General features: G+C 37.8%; 1 protein-coding gene and 1 long non-coding RNA gene across 7 annotated transcripts in view; both read right to left on the bottom strand.

Annotated features, from left to right (window-relative positions):
- Positions 1-16,143, bottom strand: part of LOC129356113 (CD276 antigen-like) — a 67,290-nt gene that overhangs the window by 8,953 nt on the left and 42,194 nt on the right. The gene's annotated exons all lie outside the window — the stretch shown is intronic.
- On the bottom strand, positions 2,289-6,119 carry LOC129356129 (uncharacterized). Of its 2 annotated transcripts, XR_008605371.1 has the most exons (4): positions 6,047-6,111; positions 4,663-4,758; positions 2,478-2,533; positions 2,289-2,364 (listed from the first exon to the last, which is right to left on the bottom strand). It is a non-coding gene; the product is annotated as an uncharacterized LOC129356129 (long non-coding RNA). The 2 variants fall into 2 exon arrangements; XR_008605372.1 differs by lacking the exon at positions 4,663-4,758 and having other exon boundaries at positions 6,047-6,119.

Here is a 16,143-nt window from a genome sequence, read left to right as displayed (position 1 = left end):
AAGGTATGAGCAGCACGTACAAGATGGTGATTGTCAGCACTAAGAGCCTTCTCCTGACTCTGGTTGGTTGAGTTTTATTTGCTTACAGATGAACATAGAAGTGCTGCATGTTTTGCTCTCAGCAGAAAATCCACTGAACCCTTTACTTTCATCAGCCTGTGGAAATGTGTTGTTACATCAGTCCAGTCCTTTACATGGCCGTACTCAGGATGAATCTAAAGGGGCCAGTGGCCCCATAGACTGGAACTGGCCCAAGTATTGAAGATACTAAATATGTTTCTACTGATGATATAAGCTGGCACAGAAACTGTAGATAATTTATCCCTTGTACCAATTTAACTTTTATCTTCACAGTTTCACTTTAATAATGAAATAAAATTAAGATGTTGCACTTTTGACTTCAGAAGAATTATGATAGAATCAGTTTTCATTTATTAGATCAGGTGGATTTGGTCTAGAATCTTTACTCTATGCTGAGGTCGACCTTCTGACCTCTAGAGCTTAGAGATGTTGTTGGATGCTGGAGTTGTAGGGAGCCGTTTTGTCCACCAGAGGGAGCCATGAGGAGTCTTCTGGAGGAGGGTCCCTGTGCATTATTGGCCTCATCAACGCCTGCATAAGAGGAGCGGGTGTCCAGTTCTCCAGTGCCTGAGTGTTTACCGATTTTGATACTCTGAGCCCTCTGAGTCTATTTATCTGAGAATTGGTTCATGTTCCCAGCTGATTCAAGTTTTTGTTATCTTCTCTGACGTCTTGCAGGTTTTCTCTCATCGAGTTGCCCGCTGACCTCAGATCCAAACCTAGGATCCTCTGTTGTTGATTTTCCAGCACAGCATCTGGAAAAGATCCGCTCCAGGCCCCACTGACTGCCAGCCCGCTCTCCAACGTGAGATCAGTCACCCCTGATCCCTTCGGCCCTCAAAACCCGGACTGCATCCTCCTCGAGCGCAAAGACCCAGGGTCCAGCATCCCAACCTTTCCCTCCCTGGCGGATTCTCTCCAGCCCGCTCCAGTTCTCATTTCACCTGTTCCCACTATCCACTGACTTCTTTTTCATTCATTCAATCATTTATTTTATTTTGGTAAACTGTCCACATCACCAGAAACAACAAAGAAATAACAATAAGCAATAAATAACCCACAATTTACCAAAAAGGAAGAGGCTGAAGCAAAGCTTATTCTTGCCTATTTTTTTACCCTATAACCTACCAGGATATTTTCACAATACATATATAAATCTAAATAATACATATATAAATCTAAATAAATGATAAGATTTTATCATTTTACATCTTAAAGCTCTTTTAAAGTTTACTAAAAAAGAATATAACTTAAATTCATCATTCAGTTCATTCCACAATTTCACACCAATAACTGAAATACATCTAGACTTTATCTGGCTCTTCTCTTTTGCACATTCAAATATAAACAAACCTCGCAAATTATATTTATTCTCTCTTAACTTAAATAATTTCTGAATACCTGAAGGAAGACTTTTGTTCAATACTTTAAACATTATTTCCAGTATTTTTATATAGACAATATCTTTAAATTTTAAAATATTACTTTGACTAAAAAGTATATCCGTTGGTTTCCGGTATCCCACTTTATTAATAAGCCTTACAGCTTTTTTTGCAGCTTAACTAATATTTCAATAATTGTTTTAATTGCATTTCCCCAGATTTGTGAGCAATAAGACAAAAAGACACTTCTCATCTCCCCAGCCCTCAGATCACAGAAGATCCAGATCCAGTGGTCCCAGAGAGACATCCTCAAACCCCATCAACTATCCTGTCATAAAAATGTTTATTTATCTGATTCCTCCCTCTCTAATCTGTGTTCTGCATGTGGGTTAAGCGAGTTGCGTTCAACATGACAGATGTGATCAAACATGAGCTTTAATAAAGAAAAGTCAAAGCATTTCACTAATAAATAGTTTCCACTTATGCTCATTAAGGACCTAAAAAGTTAAAAGAAAGTAAAATAAACCCCAAATAACTCACCAGTAACGCTGAGTCGACATCTTCCAGAGTTGACTCCATCTTCAGTTTTCACGTCACACTGATACCGACCAGAGTCTTCAGTCTCATTCTGGGGACACATGGAGTCTGATTCGTCCTTCTCTGAGGACGTCTTTGTCGCTCTGGACTCGTCCTGAAACTGATCATCCTGAGACTCTGGAATCTCAACTCCTTCATGAACCTGATAGAGAACTCGCGTTTTATCAGGAGCCAACAAGCTGCAGACGATGACAGATTTCTTCCAGTTCCCTGAGTCTTGGTGGTGAAGTCCACTCCAGAGTGATGTTCTGCTTCTCCTCTGCCTGATAGCTGCTCTGTGTCACATTCACTACAAATGTTGCTGCTGAGGAGACAGAGAGGGAAAGAGAGGGAGCAGACACACTGAGAAACTGGAATGGGAGTCTTTCAGCTCCATCTAGAGAGCTTTCTTGTCACAAAGACAAGATGGAGACTGACCACAGAGACATGAGCTGAGGATGAGGAGCAGCAGGATGCTGGACATCATCTTCATCCTGAGAGAGGAAGAGGAGGAGAGGCAGCAGAACATCAGTAACATCATCACTAACAATATGAGGAACAACTGGGTCTATGATGAAGGTGATAAAAGCTGTTTAGAAAGAGATCATTACTGCCACCTTGTGGTTATAAAACTCATACAGCGACTCTCAGTCAACAGGATTGTTTTCATTCTCTGCAGCTGCTGAACATTTTATTATAAAACTTTTTCTGAATGAAATCATTTCTTATAATTTGAAAACATCAGTGAGTGGAGTTTTACTTTTTTTACTGCTAAATAATGAAAAGTATATTAAGTCAATGACAAACAATGTACCAGTCCTTGCATCACTTGTCAATTTCACTGTTAGATACATTTTATATAGATTCATCACAGAGTTTTATTCTGTAATTCTTCTTGCAACATTAATTATAATTTACAGTCAATTAGAAAATTGCATCAGATCAATTTATGCTAAACAGAGATTTCAGATTTCTGAGAAATTCTGTTAATTTCTAAATATTTCTCTGGAGACTCAGGGACTGATACATGAATTAAATATAAACTTTACTTTCATCTGAAAAAAGAACTTCTCCTCAGTCTGGATAAAATGCTTTTAACTAGGATTCATCTGAGTGAATCCAACTCTTGTGAAGGAGTGAACTGAGTTGCTCTCAATCCAGACTCAGGTTTCTCCTGTGAGTGGCTTTTTGACAAGGCTGCAGTTATCCCTGCTGCAATGTTATTTAGCACAGCTTTTCCTTCCACTAAACTTTTGATAAACGCTCTGAACAACCAGCTTCTTACAGAATAACTTTTCTTTCTATATATAGAGAGAGAGATAAGTAACATCTCATCATGTGGGAGTCAACATGTTTTCTATTCTTCTTCTAAATGATCTCAAACTGAGAAAAACTTAGAGACTCAGGAAACCTTTGCAGCTGTTTAAGGAAATTCATTAGATTAGTGTCACACCATGATTTTAATAACATTTTACAATATATTCTACAGTAAATAAATTTCCAGAGATTGGAGGATGAGTTTATTATCTGTAACCATAATAAATGTAAAAACTAAGGGCTTAGAATATTTGACTAAATCTACATAATGTATGTTAGTTTCACTTTCTAGAATTAGTGAGAAAAACTATTTTACAAAATTACATTTTTTTGTGCTCTTATTTATTTCTACAATGTAAATAAATAGAAAATATGAACCCAGATATCCTGTCCTCAGACAAATGCTGTAATGCTCGAGACAGACAGCGAACAAAAATGAAAACAATTAAAAACTCCAAATGTCGAGTCGTCTGAACATTTATTACTCCTTTTTCTTTTGTAAAAGAAAGATATTCAAGATTTGAACAAGCTGTCGTTCAGCACGTTGCACATCAGAAAAAATGCTGGATAGACTGAAACTAAACAAAACCAAACCTAACTCTAATACTACCACAAGGGGGCAAGACAACAGAAAATAGGACTTTTAGTGATTTTTAGTATTACAATACACAGTTGTTGCTGAGAAAACATTCATTTAATGTCTCAACACACATTTAATCCCATTCAATGAGTTTATAACTGTGTTTAATGGATATATTCAATTATTTTGATTCTGGGATTTCAGTTTTCTATGTAGTAGAATGCTGGGAGGAAACTGATTGTAATTTTGAGCTTTGGGTGAAGTCGTCAGTCAGTCAGTCAGGTCTTTAACTCCACCCCCAGTTTGAAGTTGGAAGAACTGCCATTCTTGTTTCTGAACCTTTGTTATTCTTCAGTATTGGACGCTTATTCTTGAGAAATAGTTTTGTCATATATTACATCTGGATAAACAAATGTTAGGCAAATTGTATTATTAATCAAATATTTGTTATTCTTATGTATCTTTATAATGTATCTTTTCTTATATCCTTTGTATTGTTTAATTTCATCTTAGCATTAAGAATTTTTCTGTATTGTTGAATTACTCTGATTCTGTTCTCAGAAGGCCTCACTGAGGAAAGCAGAGACACAGGTTTCTGCAGGTTTATCTCTCAGCAGGAAGCAAGGCCTCTTTGACCTCCTAGATTGTTATAAAACTGACCGTGAAGATGTACAACTTGTTCTGTTTAACCCTGTGTCTGGAACGAGACTATCTAGTGCAAGATACCTTGAGTTTTAGTTAGTGATTGTCATTGGCGCTGTAGTTGTGATGAAGTGTTTTCTCCTCCCTTTAGAGCTACAGCGTTCTTTGTGATTAGGGATCCTGAAAACAATAAAAAGAGAGGAGCAGGCAAACGTGTTTCAGACGGTAGGAGATTGTAACTAAAGCACATCTCTGTCTGTTCTCCTGGCGAGTCAGAAAGAATGTAACTCTCTTCTCTTTCCTGTGTTTGTTTAATAGGTGTTAAACCTGACAACAAATGAAACATTTTCTGACTGTGAAATATGAAACACATTTCATATTTCATATATCCAAAGCAGCTTTTCTAAAGCAGTTTTCTGTTTTAAAACTTCCTGCTTTAAAAAAGGTTGAAAGCAGAAATATGTATCTTTACATTTTCACCTTATTTCACCTTATTGTTAAATGTAAAGACATAAATGAAATAGCTGCCATAATATTTTTCATAAACACAAAATGACTTATTTATTTCTTTGTTCTGTGTTAAACCAAAGCGTTTAATATTGACAGGAGAAACATAAAACATTCATCTAGCAGAGCGGATCAAACAGAAAAACAACTTACAGAGTTTTAAAGTTATTATAGAGATATAAAGCAGATAGATTTAGGATTTAATTATGTGTTTTACATCTAGGCTACTTCAGTAAAATGTTTTATTCTACTGTCTAAATTAGACAATGAAACCAACATGAATATATAAAACTTACTCGTTAGTTTTTAATCCTTTACCTGCGTCAACACCTGGTTGCTTCAAAATGGAGGAGACAGCATTTTAGTTCCTCCTTTCAAATTGCCACAGGGACGTTTTTGAATATACACAAATACTTATTCAAGATATCAGTAATGTTATTCTGAATAGTCCAGAATGTTAATTTAAGATATCTTAAATAGAAAAGTTGAATAATTCAAGATATCTCTAATTATTTAGAAATAACTTAAAGAAATTTTGAGTAGTCAAAATTATACTTGAATATATCTTTAATTTAGTTTGGTCTTGTCAATATTTGCTTTAAAGAATCTATAATTTATATTTATATAGTTTTCACTAGTCAAAACTACATATAAAGTCAGAATGTAATTAGAGATATTTAAATCACTAAAACGTCTAGTCATAAAACAATTGGAGATTTCTGGATGTAAGTGCTACAAAACTGAATTTATGTTAAAATGGTTTGCCGTATTATGTGTAGGGTTTCTGAGCATTGTTTATACTTGAGTTTTCAGGAAGACAGAAAGTTGAAAGGCTTCAAGGTGTTTTTAAAGAACGAAGCAGAAATTACTGGAGGAATATGAGCTGTTAAATATTTCAACAGAATTCATCTTAAAAGAGTCAGAATGAAAACTGAACAACAATAAACTAGAAGAGACTCACCTGTAACCTGGTGGATAAAACCTGTGGAGTGTTAAGACGTTTCCAGTTGTGATCTTTGCTGTTCACTGGAAAGATTCTGTTTGGGTTTATGCCCTGTGGGTGGAGTCAAGGTGAAGGCAGAACAAGGGTGGAGTTCATGTTACTTCATCCTGTTCAGACCAGTCAGACTACCTCTACTATTGTCTCTTTCTCTCTCTGGTTAATAAATCAGCCTCCTGCTTCACAAATAGGTTCCAGCTTTTTATATTAAATCCACTTCCTTACTGTTTTTATCTTTGTCGTTTTTTTTCCGCAATTCATTATTTTTACACAATTCTAAACATTTTTCAGCCATTAAAGCTGATTTTCCACTTTGATTTTTCTCTTGAACTTTGATATGAACCACTGAAGGTGAACATGATCAAAGCCAGATGTTAGAAAACAAAAATAACTCAGAATCCTTCAATCTAATAATGTGAAAAATAACCAGTTATGATGCAAACAGGTTCAGAAGATTCAAATCAATATCAAACAGAAATCATCCAAATAAGGGAGAATAAGAGCTGATGGATTATTAATGCAAAAAACTTCATGCATTGAAACATAAAAGACTGAAATAAAAATGAAACATTATCCATTAGTCATGTAAAATTGAACTGAAAAAAATGGTAAAACATAACATTTTAATAATGATAGAAAAGAAAATAATGCTGTAGCCAATTAAAGAAAATATTTAATAAGATAAAATAAAACTGAATAAAAAATCAAAATGAACACATTATAGAGAATTATGGAAGTCATTGTAAAACTCCAGCATGTTGCAGCTGCATCAATCAATAACACATTTATCTGATCCTCTATTTTTGTTAAATAGATGGTCAGTGTTCTGTTCTTCTTTCACACTGGTCATGAGATCATGTTATTGTTTCAAGCTGAAACAAAACCTTCCCCCATCAGCAATGATGTTGACATTAAGTTATTGCCCCAGGGTCAGACATGACTTTTCACCTTGGCTGTAACCTGATCCTTTCACTAAACACACAAGCTTTTATCTCTCAAAGGTAAAATTCCCCCAGCAGCTCCAGTAAAAGGGGGAGCTGTGACTCAAACAGTTCAGGTGAAAACAAAGAGCAGCAGGAGTTTAGAGCTTTAAAAGAGGCAAGAAAAAAAAATATGTTGACTATTCTTGTTAAAGTTTTAGATAAGAGCCTTTAATTTTAAAAATAAGATTCTACATTATTTTATCTGCATAAAAGAAGATTAAAATACTTAATTTAATAATAATGATCCCTCCTCTCATCCATCAGTGCAGAAAATGGATGGATGGAAGAATGGATGGATGGATGGATGGATGGATGGATGGATGGATGGAAGAATGGATGGATGGATGGATGGATGGATGGAAGAATGGATGGATGGATGGATGGATGGATGGATTGGGATGGATGGATGGATGGATGGATGGATGGATGGAAAATGGATGGATGGATGGATGGATGGATGGATGGATGGATGGATGGATGGATGGATGGAAGAATGGAAATGGATGGATGGATGATGGATGGATGGATGGATGGATGGAAGGATGGATAGATGGATGGATGGATGGATGGATGGATGGATGGATGGATGGATGGATGGATGGATGGAAGAATGGAAGGATGATGGATGATGAATGGATGGATGGATGATGGATGGATGGATGGATGGATGGATGGATAGATGGATGGAGGGATGGATGGATGGATGGATGGATGGATGGATGGATGGATGGATGGATGGATGGATGGAAGAATGGATGGATGGATGGATGGATGGAAGGATGGATGGATGGATGGATGGATGGATGGATGATGGATGGATGGATGGACGGATGATGGATGGATGGAAGAATGGATGGATGGATGGATGATGGATGGATGGATGGATGGATGGATGGATGGATGGATGGATGGATGGATGGATGGATGGATGGATGGATGGGGATGGATGGATAAATGGATGGATGGATGGATGGGATGGATGGATGGATGGATGGAGGATGGATGGATGGATGGAAGAAAGGAAGGGAGATGGAGATGGAAGAAGGAAGATGGATGGATGGATGGATGGATGGATGGATGGATGGATGGATGGATGGATGGATGGATGGATGGATGGATGGATGGATGGATGGATGGATGGAAGAATGGATGGATGGATGGATGGATGGATGGATGGATGGATGGATGGATGGATGGATGGATGGATGGATGGATGGAAGAAAGGATGGTATGGATGGATGGATGGATGTATGGATGGATGGATGGATGGATGGATGGATGGATGGATGGATGGATGGATGGATGGATGGATGGATGGATGGATGGAAGAAGGAAGGATGGATTGATGGATGGATGGATGGATGTATGGATGGATGGATGGATGGATGGATGGATGGATGGATGGATGGATGGATAAATGGATGGATGGATGGATGGATGGATGGATGGATGTATGGATGATGGATGGATGGATGGATGATGGATGGATGGATGGATAATGGATGGATGGATGGATGGATGGATGGATGGATGGATGGATGGATGGATGATGGATGGATGGATGGATAAATGGATGGATGGATGATGGATGGATGGATGGATGGATGATGGATGATGGATGGATGGATGGGATGGATGATGGATGGATGTTTCATACAGGAGACAAAAAATGGAAATCTTAAATTCTTGATAACAGTTTTTCATTATTTCATTGTTGAAAACTTTAGCAGTGAGAAAAGTAAATATAGATTATAGATCAGATGTAAAAGGTTTGGTCTGGGATCCCTGCATGAGGAGAATCTGACCTCCTGACCTTAGAGGACAGGATGGAGCATAAAGGTGGAGCAGCTCAATTTAAAAACAAGACAAGGATTTTAAAATGAATTCCATAATGTATCAGCAGCCTGAGGAGAGAAGATAAAATGGTTTAATTGATTCATATTCAGTTGTGAAAGTTAAAAAAGTTTATGAACCTCTGAACCTAAAACTTGGAGACAGTTAAATTGTTAACTTCTGAAGAAAGTGTAATTAGTGCAACTTTATTCACAGTGGAGCCACAAGAAATGCAACAACAGTTTTTAAATTTTTTTTTTCTCTTTATTATGATGATCACATGACCTCCAGGCAGGCCTTCATGATAATGAATAAGACATTCAAGATTAATAAACAAAACAACAAATAAATAAATTATAAAGTCTTTATAAACAAACTGTCCTTCAAAAAAGGTTGAGACCAAAACACCAACTGAAGAGTTTAGTCATTCAGTTTTTAGAGAAAAAAGAAGAAACAATAAATGATGCAAATAGAAATGATTGAGCTTGTTTTCATTTTATGAGATTTATCATTATTTATCATTATGACAGGATGAACTGCAGGCTTCTTGTAACGTGGCAAATGTTTTCTACACCTTCACTGAATCAAACTCAAGTATTATTTTTTTTCAGGTTGATTGTTTTCTACCAACTCAAAGTTGGAGAAAACCTGGAGAAAAAAGTTTTCAGTTTGTTTAGAAACAACAACCAAACTGGTTCTCCCTGCACATAGAGCAGCAGAGACGCTCCCTGCAGTCTGCAATGATTCACACTTCTATCTTGTTTGTTTTCACTTTGTACAACGGCTCCTCTTTCCTCCTACAGTTTATAAATAGAAGCTGAACTTTAAGGTTCGTTTTGCTTCATATTCAGATTTTTTTTCTCTCCTCAAAATCATCACATACCTTTGTTACCAAGGTTACAGGAAATCAAACAACCTGTGAATATATAATAATAACAGCTCAGCTCTATTCTGATTCATATTTTACTGATAAATAATTTAATCCTGAAAAACTAAACAGTCATACAAATTCAACATTTTATTTACAGAAGATTTTGGTAGAAAATAATTTATCATCATTTTTTACTCATTGATTGATTAATGATTTACTGTGTGAAAATCTAGAAACATAAAGATCAATTCAATCTGCTTATGACTAAACCAACAAATCATGAATCATTCATCCATAATTTATTCTATATTTATTTAGCTTGCACATAAACTAGAATATGGACTAAAAGTTTAATATTTCTTGCCAGTAATCTCAGAAATTAAATTCTCATTTTATAGAGATTTGCTACACAGAGTCAAATAATTACAGCAGTTTTTATTTTTGGAAATTTTTATAACTATGACATTCAGGCAAAGAAACTCTAAAATCCAGGATCTGAGGAAATATGAATATTTAAACAGATATGTTGAGCTCAAATGTCAGCTTCAGTAAAGTTTGTAAATTTCTATGCCTTCAGTATTTGGCTGAACTTTGTCTTTCTTGAATTACTGCATCAATGCATCGTGACATGGAGGTGATCAGCCTGTGGCACTAAGTTTAATGGAAACTCATTTACAATATAATTTAATACAGAGTTCTGTGAACAACCAACTTCTTCAGCAGTGACTTTTGTTACTTACTCTCCTAGTGACCAAATATCATAAATAAGATGTGGATGACATAAACCATGAATAATATGAGTAAATAGATGCTGCAGTAGGGATAAGGTCAGCAACACATCACTATGAACTGATAAACATCAGTGGCTGATTTCTGGCCAGACAACATTTTCTGTTTTCAAACAGTGAATGTTGAAAACCGGTTTCAGAGTCTCACTGTGATCATTCTGTGAGCACAGGCACTTTGCTCTCTTTCCTGTCTACCTACTGTCAAAAATATAAGGACAAAAAAAAAGAAAAAAAACGACATCCATCATTTGCATTCTGTGTAAAGAACACAACCAAACTAACAGACTGACTGCTTCGTCATCGTTACACAGATCGAGTTTCTGTGTAAAATTCACCTATTGGACAGACAACCTTGACCTATTAAATACCATCCAATGGGCAGTTTTTACACAGAAAGTCATTGTTTGCATTCTGTGTAAGGACCGCCCATCTTTACACAGAATGACACCAACAAGGTACCTGTGCTCAAATTACTTGGGCTCACAGACACAAGCTTTCTTTGTAAAGAACGCCTATTGGATGGCATCCAAAGCCATCATTTGCATTCTGTGTCAAGAAAACCCGGAAATTTAGTTCACTGTTGTCCAGCCGACATCAGTTGCAGGTACGGCCACTTGTCGATGTCCTCCTGTTGTGGAGTTTGAGGCTTTGAAACAGGCATTAGTTTCTGTGTCATGACATCTGGAAGGTCAATGAAATCATCTTTATCAAGTGCTGCTACTTGAAGTCCAGAGATGATGTTTGTACTCACAGTGTCTTTATGTCCCATTGTTTGCAGCTGGATGCTTGTTCTTTTACCTTTCAGTTTCAGCTTCCAGGCCAAACTTTCAGTGCAGATTGTTCCTGTGCTGCCCGGGTCCAGAAACACATATGTCTGCACAGTGATGTTGGTTGTTAGACTCCTGACTTGAACTGCAACGATAGAAAGGTTTGAGTTATCTTCATGAAAGACTCTTACATGACCACAGATATTGTGGTACTCAGAGGATTCTGTGGACGTCTGGAGAAAACCTCTGAACTCTCCTTGTCGATGTGCAGGACACTGGGATGCTGCTGGTGACAAACAGAACAGACCAAGCGACCTCTGCATTCTCTGCTTATGTGACCCACCTTTAATCAGCCAAAACACATTCCCTTTTCCTTAATGAAGTTCACTTTATCTTGATGTGGCTTATCTTTAAACTTAAAGCATTTGTCAACTGTCTGATTACTTAGGAGACAATACAAACAGCTGTAACCCTTTGAGGACTTGATCTTATTTTCAGATGGATCTTCATTTTTCACTGCAAGAACATTTGTAGCAAAACTATTGCAGAAATCATCCAAATAAGGGAGAATAAGCTGATGGATTATTAATGCAAAAAACTTCATGCAGTGAAACAAAAAAGACTGAAATAAAAATGAAAAATCTTCAATTAGTCATGTAAATTTAACTGATACAAAAAATAGAAATAAAACACATAAAATTTTAATAATAATAGAAAACAAAAGAATGCTGTAGCCAATTAAGGAGAATATTTAACAAGATAAAATTAAACTGAATGAAAAACAAAATGAACAGAAAGAATTACAGAAGTCAAAGTAAAAATCCAGCATGTTGCTGCTGCATCAATCAATAAGACATTTATCTGATCCTCTATTTTTGTGAAATAGAGAAATGATCTGTTCCTCTTTCACACTCATCATAAAACTCAGTTTAATTTTTCAAGCTCAAACAAAAACATCTGCAGTCAAGTTGATAGTTAAGTTTGTGCCTCAGGGTCAGACATGAATGTTCATGTTGGCTGTGAACGGAGTCGCACTCAAACCTAAAACGTTCTTCTTATTCACAGGAAAAAACCCAACAGAACCGTCGACTGCCTCCTCTTATTATTTCCCCCAGGTTAAGCTACTCAGGTTACAACAGAGATTGCCAAAGTTTTTCTATGCTCCAATCTCTCCACCACTATTAAGATACATCCTCTCCATTCCAGTGGAGATACGCTCCCCATGGCGTGTGGCCTGGGGCACAAACACTTTTTTTGTTTGTTTCAGCTTGATGAATTAAACTGAGTCACATCGTCAGTAACAGTAACAGAATATTTCTCTATTTTGTTTAAAAATTGCGGATCAGATAAATGTTTTATTTAGGAGTAATTTTTGTCATTTTAATATCAAAAACACATCATTTCATTATGAACTAATTCGTTTTTACAATAATTTATATTTGATAATGTATGTAGAAATTATTTTATTGATAAAAAGAAAAAAAAGGCTCTTGCGTCCCCTTGTGGCCGCATTAGGTACCGCACGCTTCGCAGTAACGAGCTGCTGTGCAATGTGCATCCAAAGGTCCAAAGCTCTAGTCAGAAGTTAAATTAGCAACACAATGTCTCAGAAAAAGGACTTATCCTTCAGGAATAGAAAATAGAAAGAGGAAGAATAGAAAAAAGCCAAGATAAAGGTTTGTTTTAATGCGTCTTGATAATGTGATGCAATGCAATGTTGTCAAAACAACATTCCTGGAACCAGAACCCTGATCAGAGCGCACTAGTCCCATCAGTCCACTTGTGGGACTAGTGCGCTCTGGTAAAATGTTGTTAATATTCTACCTGTATTACTAGTCCACCTGTATTACTAGTCCACCTGTATTACTAGTCCACCTGTATTCCACCAGGTTCAACGAGGTCCAACCTTTTCCACCAGGAGGAGCCATGAGGTTGCGTTCTGTTGGAGGTCCATAATGGCATCATCATCATCGCCAGCATAAGAGAAGCGTGCAGCCGGTTCTCCAGTGTGTTTACATCTGTATTCCCAGTGACCTGAATCTATCTTTATTCAGGTATTCCTCTCGTGGTGCCATGGAGAAGCACCGCTTGTGTAACCTGCATTCTGATCCGAACCCAAGAACCTCCGCTGAAGATGGAAAACCACCTGCAGCTGGCAGAGAACAGCTCCTCACCTGACCGGTCATCTGACTACCTGCCTGCCCTCCGACTATTCTCCCACCTGTGATCGCAGAGAATCCTCCAGCCATCGAACCCTCCAGCCATCGATCCCTCCAGCCATCGAATCCTCCAGCCATCGAACCCTCCAGCCATCGAATCCTCCAGCCATCGAACCCTCTAGTCATCGAACCCCGGACCGGACTCTCCTCCTGTGAGCTTCACAGGCTCCAGCACCCAAACCTCAGTTTCCTCCGGCGGATGCCTCTCACCTCGTCCAGTAAACTCGTTCCTGAATTAGTTTGTTTCAGTTCTACATTCCACTTCCATCTCCTCTTCCCTCCTTTGAGCACAAAGACGATCTTTATCCAGAGGCTCCAAGACACATTACACCAAATATTTATGTTAGAAAAAATAAACTTTATTTAGCTGATTTATTTTCCATCTCCTCTTTGTGTTTCTGCATGTGGGTCAAGTGTGACAGTTTTCCTCTTTGACTTGTTCTGGTCACTCAGAGATTTGAGTCCTGAGAAAGGAGAATATCTTTCTGGATTATCAAGAAGTCCTGGAATATTAATCTTGTTTCTTATATTTTTATTCCAATTATGAAACAAATTCAGTAGAAACTTTTTAAAAATCAAAATACTACTGTAAAACGTGATCTGTTTAATTAAATTCAATTTATTTATTCAACACCAATTGTCATCAAATAACGACTTAAAGGATTTTAAGGTTGAAGAAACTCAGTAGAACATAAAACACCAGAAATGTTTGGTTTTAAATTCTACATTTTATTTTTTCAGCATAAACAAGAGATGGTGATTTAATCTGTACCAGAGGTTTGGCATTCAGAAAGAAGAAGTTATCTTCTATATGCTGAAACCTGTAGATATAAATACATTTCTAGACAATTGGTAGAAAAACTCTCTTACTAAATGTGTCCATAAAATCTGATGAGCTGATTGTGTTTTGAGGGCTGAGCAGCTAAAGCAGAAATAAAAAATGATCCAATCAAATGACTATGAAGCAGCAAACATGGCCGACCTTTGCTGATCCTTTTAGCATAAAGAACATTGTGTGAAAATATTCCACAGATCAAAATGAAGCTCAAAGACAGTTTATGTCAGAGCGTCTCCTGTCAAAACAGTTTCTTTGTTTTTATCGTTCTGGTTCTGGTAGAGATCAGAGTCTCTGGGGCGTCAGGAGGAACCAGAACCTGGTTCTGACTCTGGTTCTGGTTCTGGTTCTGACTCTGGTTCTGGTAGAGATCAGAGTCTCTGGGTCGTCAGGAGGAACCAGAACCTGGTTCTGACTCTGGTTCTGGTTCTGGTTCTGACTCTGGTTCTGGTTCTGGTAGAGATCAGAGTCTCTGGGGCGTCAGGAGGAACCAGAACCTGGTTCTGACTCTGGTTCTGGTTCTGGTTCTGACTCTGGTTCTGGTTCTGGTAGAGATCAGAGTCTCTGGGGCGTCAGGAGGAACCAGAACCTGGTTCTGATTCTGGTTCTGGTTCTGGTTCTGACTCTGGTTCTGGTTCTGGTAGAGATCAGAGTCTCTGGGGCGTCAGGAGGAACCAGAACCTGGTTCTGACTCTGGTTCTGGTTCTGGTTCTGACTCTGGTTCTGGTTCTGGTAGAGATCAGAGTCTCTGGGGCGTCAGGAGGAACCAGAACCTGGTTCTGACTCTGGTTCTGGTTCTGGTTCTGACTCTGGTTCTGGTTCTGGTAGAGATCAGAGTCTCTGGGGCGTCAGGAGGAACCAGAACCTGGTTCTGTCAGACTGTTGGACTTTAGATGACAGGAGATCCGTCCGTCTGTTTCTGTGGTTTCTTCCTTCAGTCTCTCCTCTGTCAGGATTTGGTTTCATGTTATTGTTGATCTGCTGTCACCAAAACGTTGAAACCAGCAGCTTTAAATGTCAGAGGATTCAATCTTCACATCTCAACTAATCAGAGAAAGTTTCCATGATTTCCTTCCAGAGGTTGGATGAACTCAGTCCAGATGATATTCAGCCAGACAACAAGGACCTGATGGGACTTGTAGTCTTTTAAATGGGTTAGTATTTGTTTTAATTAGTGCAAATGTATTAATTAGTGCAAATGTATTAATTAGTGCAAATGTATGAATTAGTTTGACTTTTGTCTCCAGGTTGCTGTGAGTTGCAGATTTCTGCTCAGGTTCCTCTAGAAAATGAAATCTAGATCTCAGCAGGTTCACCTGGTTAAATAAAATAGATAATAAAATATTGTTGACCAAACAAACAAAACTCATCTGAAGTGTCACCATGTCAGAGCAGGAAGAGGCAGGAGAAGGAGCCTCGTTTTATACTCACAGCGCCCCTGCTGGCTGCTAGCTTGTCCCCAACCAAACCTTCTGTCTGTCTGACATTGGAGCTGCAGCTGCTCTCCATCCAATCCCTGAACAAATAGATGTGTGGATGTGCCACAACTTTCTCCAGCTGAACAGAAACCAAACTGAATTTATTATCTTTGGACCTAGAGAGGAACCATATAGAGTAAATGCACAGCTTCAGTTAGTGCAACTAAAAACAACTAAAAACCAGCAATCAGGCCAGAAACCTGTAATAGTGATGGACTCAGGTCCTCTGGTTCTGGTCTGTTCTGCATCCAAACATGAAAAAGCAACATTCAGCTTCTATGCAG

The sequence above is a fragment of the Poeciliopsis prolifica genome, unplaced genomic scaffold, assembly GCF_027474105.1.
Source record: "Poeciliopsis prolifica strain line A6 unplaced genomic scaffold, Auburn_PproV2 SCAFFOLD157, whole genome shotgun sequence".
In the NCBI taxonomy this organism is placed as follows: domain Eukaryota; kingdom Metazoa; phylum Chordata; class Actinopteri; order Cyprinodontiformes; family Poeciliidae; genus Poeciliopsis; species Poeciliopsis prolifica.
The sequence above is the reverse complement of the archived record's forward strand: the minus strand, read 5'-3'. Positions and strand labels throughout refer to the sequence as shown.